At 32.3% G+C, this 6,880-nt stretch overlaps 1 pseudogene across 1 annotated transcript; it reads right to left on the bottom strand.

The window, feature by feature from the left end:
* Positions 1–1,429: 1,429 nt before the first annotated feature.
* LOC146910750 (F-box/kelch-repeat protein At1g57790-like) lies at positions 1,430–6,606 on the bottom strand (annotated as a pseudogene). The gene is made up of 3 exons (XR_015019708.1): positions 6,508–6,606; positions 3,096–4,221; positions 1,430–1,861 (listed from the first exon to the last, which is right to left on the bottom strand). The product of XR_015019708.1 is annotated as an F-box/kelch-repeat protein At1g57790-like (transcript).
* Between the last annotated feature and the right edge of the window lie 274 nt (positions 6,607–6,880).

Below are 6,880 nucleotides of genomic sequence, written 5' to 3'. Positions count from 1 at the left end.
GAATTAGTTTGTAGTTTTAATTTGGATTGGTTTGGAATTGAAGACCCTTAAGTTCGTTATTAGATCAAGGTGTTAACAAATTTAGGATTGGTATGTTTATTTAAAAGAATCTTTGATTGAGTCAAATTGTTAAAAAATTGAATACTCTTCCCCTTGTTTTTACTCATGGTGAACTCAAGTCTTCATTGGCAAAACTTGTCCTGTATACTGTCCCCAGCGGAATAGAACACACACATAACATTCAAAGGAAGCTATTGTGGAGTTGGAAAGTGAATGGAACTGGAAGACTATAAACGAAATATTTAACCAACCGACCGTGCTCAAAATAAATTATTAAATCTATAGATTAGTAATTTAGTAGTACAAACTCTAATTTCCTCATAAACGATGTTGGAGAAAAATCTTGAAATTCAGGATCTGCAAAGACAATTACCAAATAAGCAAATCTTTTTGTCTCCTCCTTACAGATATCCATTCCTTCATATTCATCTGTTTTCATGCTTGCAAATAAGTTTTACTCATCCGTGATCAACTCCCACAGCAAAAGAGCAGGAAAATTGAAGATGACACATTTGATAAGGTTGAGAAACACTATTAAAATATCAACATACCCCTTCTGCAGTTAACTGCCGAGGAATTCATAAACCGGCTGCAGTTAAATGCCGAGGAAAACTTCGGTAGTTAAATGCCGAGGAAACTTCAAACCTTAATTTTATTTTTTTTACAAAAACCTTATATTGTCATTATTAATATTTATTGATTTTAATATTATTTAATTCATTGTGATTCTACAAGGAAACATAATCAACACTCTTTTAATGTCTTGGATTATATTAAAGAATTAAATAAGAAATTTATGATTTTCTTTTTCTTTTTTAAAAAGAAGCAACAATAAAAGCAATTTAATTGTGTAATGAAATCAAAATTTGACTCAAAGAAATAATACTCGATTTTATCAATCAAGGTTGTATATCTTTGCTGATTTAAATCATTAATTAAAAAACAATTAAATCACATACAAATAAAAACATGAACCATATTTGACCATATTAAAAAATTTATTTTAATATTATTTACTAGTAATAACACTATCCTTGCCGTTTTTTCCGCCAAAAACGTCTTTGATTTATTTTAATATTAAAATGATGTTTATTGTAGTTATATTGTGAATGTTTCGTGAATCCCGTGAATTCATTTTCGTGTTAAGTAGCATTGCTTTACTTACTAAAGTCATAATTGATTTTTTTTTGGCAATAATCAGAATTAATTCACCAATTGAATGACATCAATCAAAATTAATTCTCTTGATTCCATCTATGTCAACGTGCATATATAGAGGAAATAAACGGATTATTAAGAGAAGTCAAAGCCAAGTTATTCTACAAGGATTTTTTTTTTGTAATGTACAAAACAATATTCAAATGCTTAATTTTTACACTGATTTAAATGCTATTTTTATTAAGATATATACGCATAAGTATAATACTGCAATTGTTTGAATCGTACCAAAATAATGATTGAAACATTAAAAATCAATAAATATTAATAATGACAATTTATGGTTTTTGTCAAAACTTGTCAAAAACAAAATGGTTTTTGTCAAAAAAAAAAACAGGTTGGAGGTTTCCTCGGCAGTTAACTGCCGAAGTTTTCAGTTTTCCTCGGTAGTTTACTGCCGAAGTTTTCCTCGGTAGTTAACTGCAGCCGGTTTCATAATTCGGCAGTTAACTGCCGATGGGGTATTTTCGTCTTTTACTAGTGTTTCTCAGTCTTATCAAATGTGTCATCAGCAATTTTCAAAGAGCATTAACGATTAACTCTAAACCAGTGAGATAAAATATCCACTTGCTGAATCAAAATGCTGCATTCAAACATAGATATCTTGTTAGACAATGATCTTCCTCCATATATGAAAAAGCAGAGAAATTTTTACTATGCTCAAATGTCTATTTCAATTTGACAAAACCAAGATCAATTTCCCAAATTCTCATTTGAAAATAAGATATATAAATGATCATCAACAGATTTATCAAACAAATGATCAAACAGGAAACATGATTGTATGAATTAGTATTTAACTTAAAACAAGATTATGCATTCTGATAGAACACACATGACTTGGTCTATGACGGTCACTCCTACCTTTATCACAACAAACTAGTGCTCTCACTGGAAATAAATACATGCATGCGCACAATTAAATTCTGCAGTTTAAGTTTAACCTCTAACTTTGACCCTTTTTCATTTCCAAAACCAGCCATCATGATTGTTATCAAAAACGCGACTTAAGTCCCAAAATCCAGGTTTTTGCGACTTTGCGTAGCTTCAACGACTCAAATCCCAAGCAAAGTCCCAAAAACAGGCAAAATCCTGTCAAAATCGCACAACTAAACCTAACTAGTTACACGTTCATTTATGTATATGTATTTTGTGGACTTTGAACTTTAGTCATTTACGACTATATGCAATTTCTAACATATATTTTGCATTATTTTTGTTTTGGTAGAATGATCGATTTTGATTGCGATTTTACAAGTCCCGACATTGCTATCCTATATCGATTCTACAAAAGTCCTTGAGTAAAATCCTTCGATTTTGATTGCGATTTTACAAGTCCCGATTTTGCTACTCCCTTTCGACTTGAAGTAAAGTCCCGATTTTGATAACCTTGAATCATGAGCACTTGATTGTAATGATGCACTTATAATATGCCATAGAACATTGTACTGAATCAGAAATGCACGTTAAACTTAGTTCTCACAACAGTATGATGTATAAGATACAGTAAATGTTGATAATACTTGAAACTGAACTGAAAATGGAGGTGCTATTAATTTCACATGAAACCATAGGAAAAATCCTTAAGATTTGCATATAACTCAACAAGAATAACATTCCATGCATCGTAGAATAGTGTTTGTATGTATCTAACAAAAAATTTAGGAAAAATTTGAACATGTATAAAATAAATAAGTAAAGCATAAACCAGTCTACACAACCTACAAAAGCATGTATCAAATATTTATAATATGTAGTCAAAAACATCAATGATAAAAAGAAAAACTCTACACATCGCTGATTTTAGAAATGCTTACTTGCTTTGTAATTTTTTTACATCCAGCCAGCAAAGTCTTTTGGTGATTCAACCCACATGTTCTCAAAAGTATCCAGTTCTACCCAGTCACGACACTGCAAACTGGGATAATATCTATGGTCATCAAGAGAGAACGATATGCAACGCTTTCCATGTAAACGGACTTTAGAGAAGTAGATACTGTTTCTCATTACTCCACTGACGTAAGTCTTAGAATGAGATGACAAAAAACTAGCAAAAAGTGTCAATCCATCTAACGTTGTCACTTCTTTCCACTCCATTGTTGTCAGATATAACTTGAAAATAATTGGGACATCACGACAACATATATCAATTACAAATATATTTCCTTCATGCACTATCATAAATTTCCCTTTCCACCAATTTTGAACAAGAAAACACTCTGGGAATCCGGGTGGAATAAGGTTCAGAACACTCCAAGTATATTTAACAGGGTGAAACACCCCTAGCAACCCTTTGTCGCTTAGACAGTAAAATAGCCCATTAGAAAAGACAATCCTAGTCCATCTGTTCCAGGAAAAAAATGAGCAGTTTTCGTAATTAACAGTTGTCCATTTGTTTGCCCCAGGAGAACATGTGTTAATAGATACAACTGTAGGATCAACATGTTTAACTGTAAATATAACACATTCAGTTGATGTTGGAGCACAAGAGAAGGCAGCAATGTGGTATGTCATGGCAAATCTAGGCAGCCTGATCATCTCCCTAGTAAATGGATTAAAGAAAAAAAAAACGGGTGATTTTCGGCACACTCTGACCGGTATAGCAATAACCAACCATCTTTTGTATAGCTAACATGACATCCATCCAACTTTGGAAACTCAATGAAATGGGTCTTTTCCTGTACAGGGTCGTAGAATGTATAGCAGCTACCGCTTTTTGGGAAATACATAAGCCAAGGTGATTGGTTCATTACACGTACAGAACTGGCAACTGAACACCATCTCTTGCAAACAGCTGAAGCACGAATATTATCCGCTGCGATCAAACCAGAAAAGATCAATTCTAAGAGTTCCGCAGGGAGATCGGCCCAGGTTTGCAACTCCAGATTGTCAGCTTTCACCTCAGCAGCCACTCTTCCATTGTCATTGATTCCGTCACTTACCCTGAATAATAAAATAAGTATTAGATTATCGATAGATAGTCATGTGCAACTTGCAAGACTGAATTGGGAAATTGAACAAAATGAACTTAGAATGCATGAAGATTAAAAAACTCAGAACTTCTTAATGTATATCAATCGAACTTCTAGAACACAGAAAAAACCTGAATTGAAGAATGTTAGAACACAAAAAAAAAAGGTACTGAGCACTGATAGTGACCTCGACATTCAAACCAATGTATAGCTTCTCAAAACTTGTAAATTTCTCCAACTACATAAATTTAGAGGTTTATATCGCGACAAGTATATAATTTCATACCTCGGCGATTAAAAACTATAGCTACCGAGTGTACAAATACACAGGAACAATCCACAATCTTCAACTTAAAAATGTTGAGTTAATTCATAACAAAGCTAGTCATGGTGTAACAGTAGCCACAGCCTTACAAAATACAGAACATCAATAAATCAAATGTAGATGAAACATAAAAAAATCATTCAATCGGAGATAGAAATCGTTCATGTATCAATTAACACTTAAAATAAGCACAACATTATCAAGACATAATTGTCTTGATTGTGGTATTCAATCAAGACAATTATGACTTTTTTTTAAGGCAACAAAATCCGTTGGTATTCAATTGAGATTTCTCATGACTTATGAATTGTCTATTGGTATTCAAAAGTCTATAGATTTTGATGGATTCTTGGATGGAATAGATTTTGTGAGACTTTTTAGTTAAAAATATAAATACTACTCCCATCCAACAATCTCACACAAACCCTTGAGATTTTATCAGATTCTTGCAAACCCTTGTCTGCCGTCATCTTCCATGCCAGGTTTTTCTTTTCTCTATCAAATTCTTCAACTTGCATTTTTTTGTCTGATTCTATTGTTTTTTTTTGTTCGATAACTTTTGTCTGATTACTATTATTTGTTTTTTTTTCGATTACTTTTTTTTTTTTTTATTCTTGTATACTTTTTGTCCATGTCGATTACCATTGTTTTTTTTTTTGTTCGATTACTTTTTTTTGTCTGATTCTTGTTAATGCAATTTTTTTTGTCTATTCTTGCATACTTGTTTTTTTTTCTTTCTCTGGTCCGATTTTTGTTTATTGATTAGAGTTAGAATCATAAATGTATAGCACAAAGCTAGCTGCTTGCTTGACTGTAAATTAGCGCATGTAGCTTTTGTTCCTTTGAGCTTGGAACACCGGTGAGCCAATGAATGTACACTTCCTATGATTATCGTCATGTAATTTAAGTATTTTATTGGCTAGACTCAACTCATAGCTATTAGCTCCTGGAGCTTTCTGGATTAGAATTTTTTTTTTCTTCTTATTCCTATTCATGTGTCAGCACCTCCATTTTTGATTAAGACACAAGCAGAACTTGTGTTGGCATGTGCAGCACTTCATAACTTTCTTCGCAAAGAATGTCGTTCCGATGAATTTCCAGTTGAACATTCTAATGAGTCTTCATCTTCATCTTCATCTTCAATGTTACCTATTCATGAAGACAATAATGATGAACTCAATGTTCAAACACAAGAGCAAGAACGAGAAGATGCTAATCTATGGAGGACTAATATAGGTTCAGATATGTGGAGAGATGCTACTTAGGAGAACATGAAGTTATAATATTACAATGTAGAAAATAATCAATCTCTCTGTTCTTTTTTTTACATAAAAACATTAATAACTTTGTTAGTAAAAGAATTTTCTATTGGTTTTATTTTTCTTTATCCAAACGCAATTTATTTGTTTACTATTTCTATCATTCACGGTTGTAAGTTTGTTCTTTTTCCCCTAAAATTCATTGAATCCTTTGAAATATTAAAATCCCATAAAATCCTTTGAAATCCTTAAAAGTCATTGTGATAAATCCATTAAAATCTTGAGTGTATAAAGTCTTTTACATAAAAAGTCTTTTAAAATCTCACATAATCAGTACAATCTCACAAAGTCTTTTAAAATCTCAAAGACTTTTTTTGTTAAAATAGTCTTTTAAAATCCTAATCCAATACATCCCCCTAAGAGTGGTATGATCTATAAACCCTAGCAATATTCAGAATCACAACCTAAGTTAATATCGATAAAATCCAATTGATCCATAAAGATACGACCTTTTCATTTGTATAATGAAATAGCTTTCAATTAAAAAACGAAACAACTGTGAATGTGATGTTTTTCAATTGATCCAATTATTTTTTTCAAATAACCCTAAACCTAGAAAAAGAAGCATTGAGATAGAAAGTTGAATATTGGGTTAGGGATGAAGAGAACTTACGATTTCGTGTTCTTTATCTTTTTCCCTGACATCGTCGAGCGAAGCCAATTGGATGATGAAGTTGCTTGCTACACAAAATTGCGCGATCAAATGTTATGGAGGGAAGGCACATGGAGAGCACGTGCGAGTGGGGAGCCCTAAATCTTATGGACCTATCATTCTTCACGCCCAATTTTTGGAGAAGTGCTAGCAACACTCTTTTTTCAACACTGTCTTTAATATTCACTCTTTTATCTTCTATCGGTTCAAATTACTGTGGGTCTACACTTTAAAAATAGAGCTCGTACAAAGTGGTGGGACATACATTGATTTCATCCAATGAAAGAATGACTGATGGAGAGAATGTTGAAAAGTGAGTGTTGTTAACATTCCT

This window comes from Medicago sativa, chromosome 7, assembly GCF_051527215.1.
Source record: "Medicago sativa cultivar Bolivia chromosome 7, Bolivia_mono, whole genome shotgun sequence".
Classification (NCBI taxonomy): domain Eukaryota; kingdom Viridiplantae; phylum Streptophyta; class Magnoliopsida; order Fabales; family Fabaceae; genus Medicago; species Medicago sativa.
This window is presented reverse-complemented; position numbering and strand designations above follow the sequence as displayed.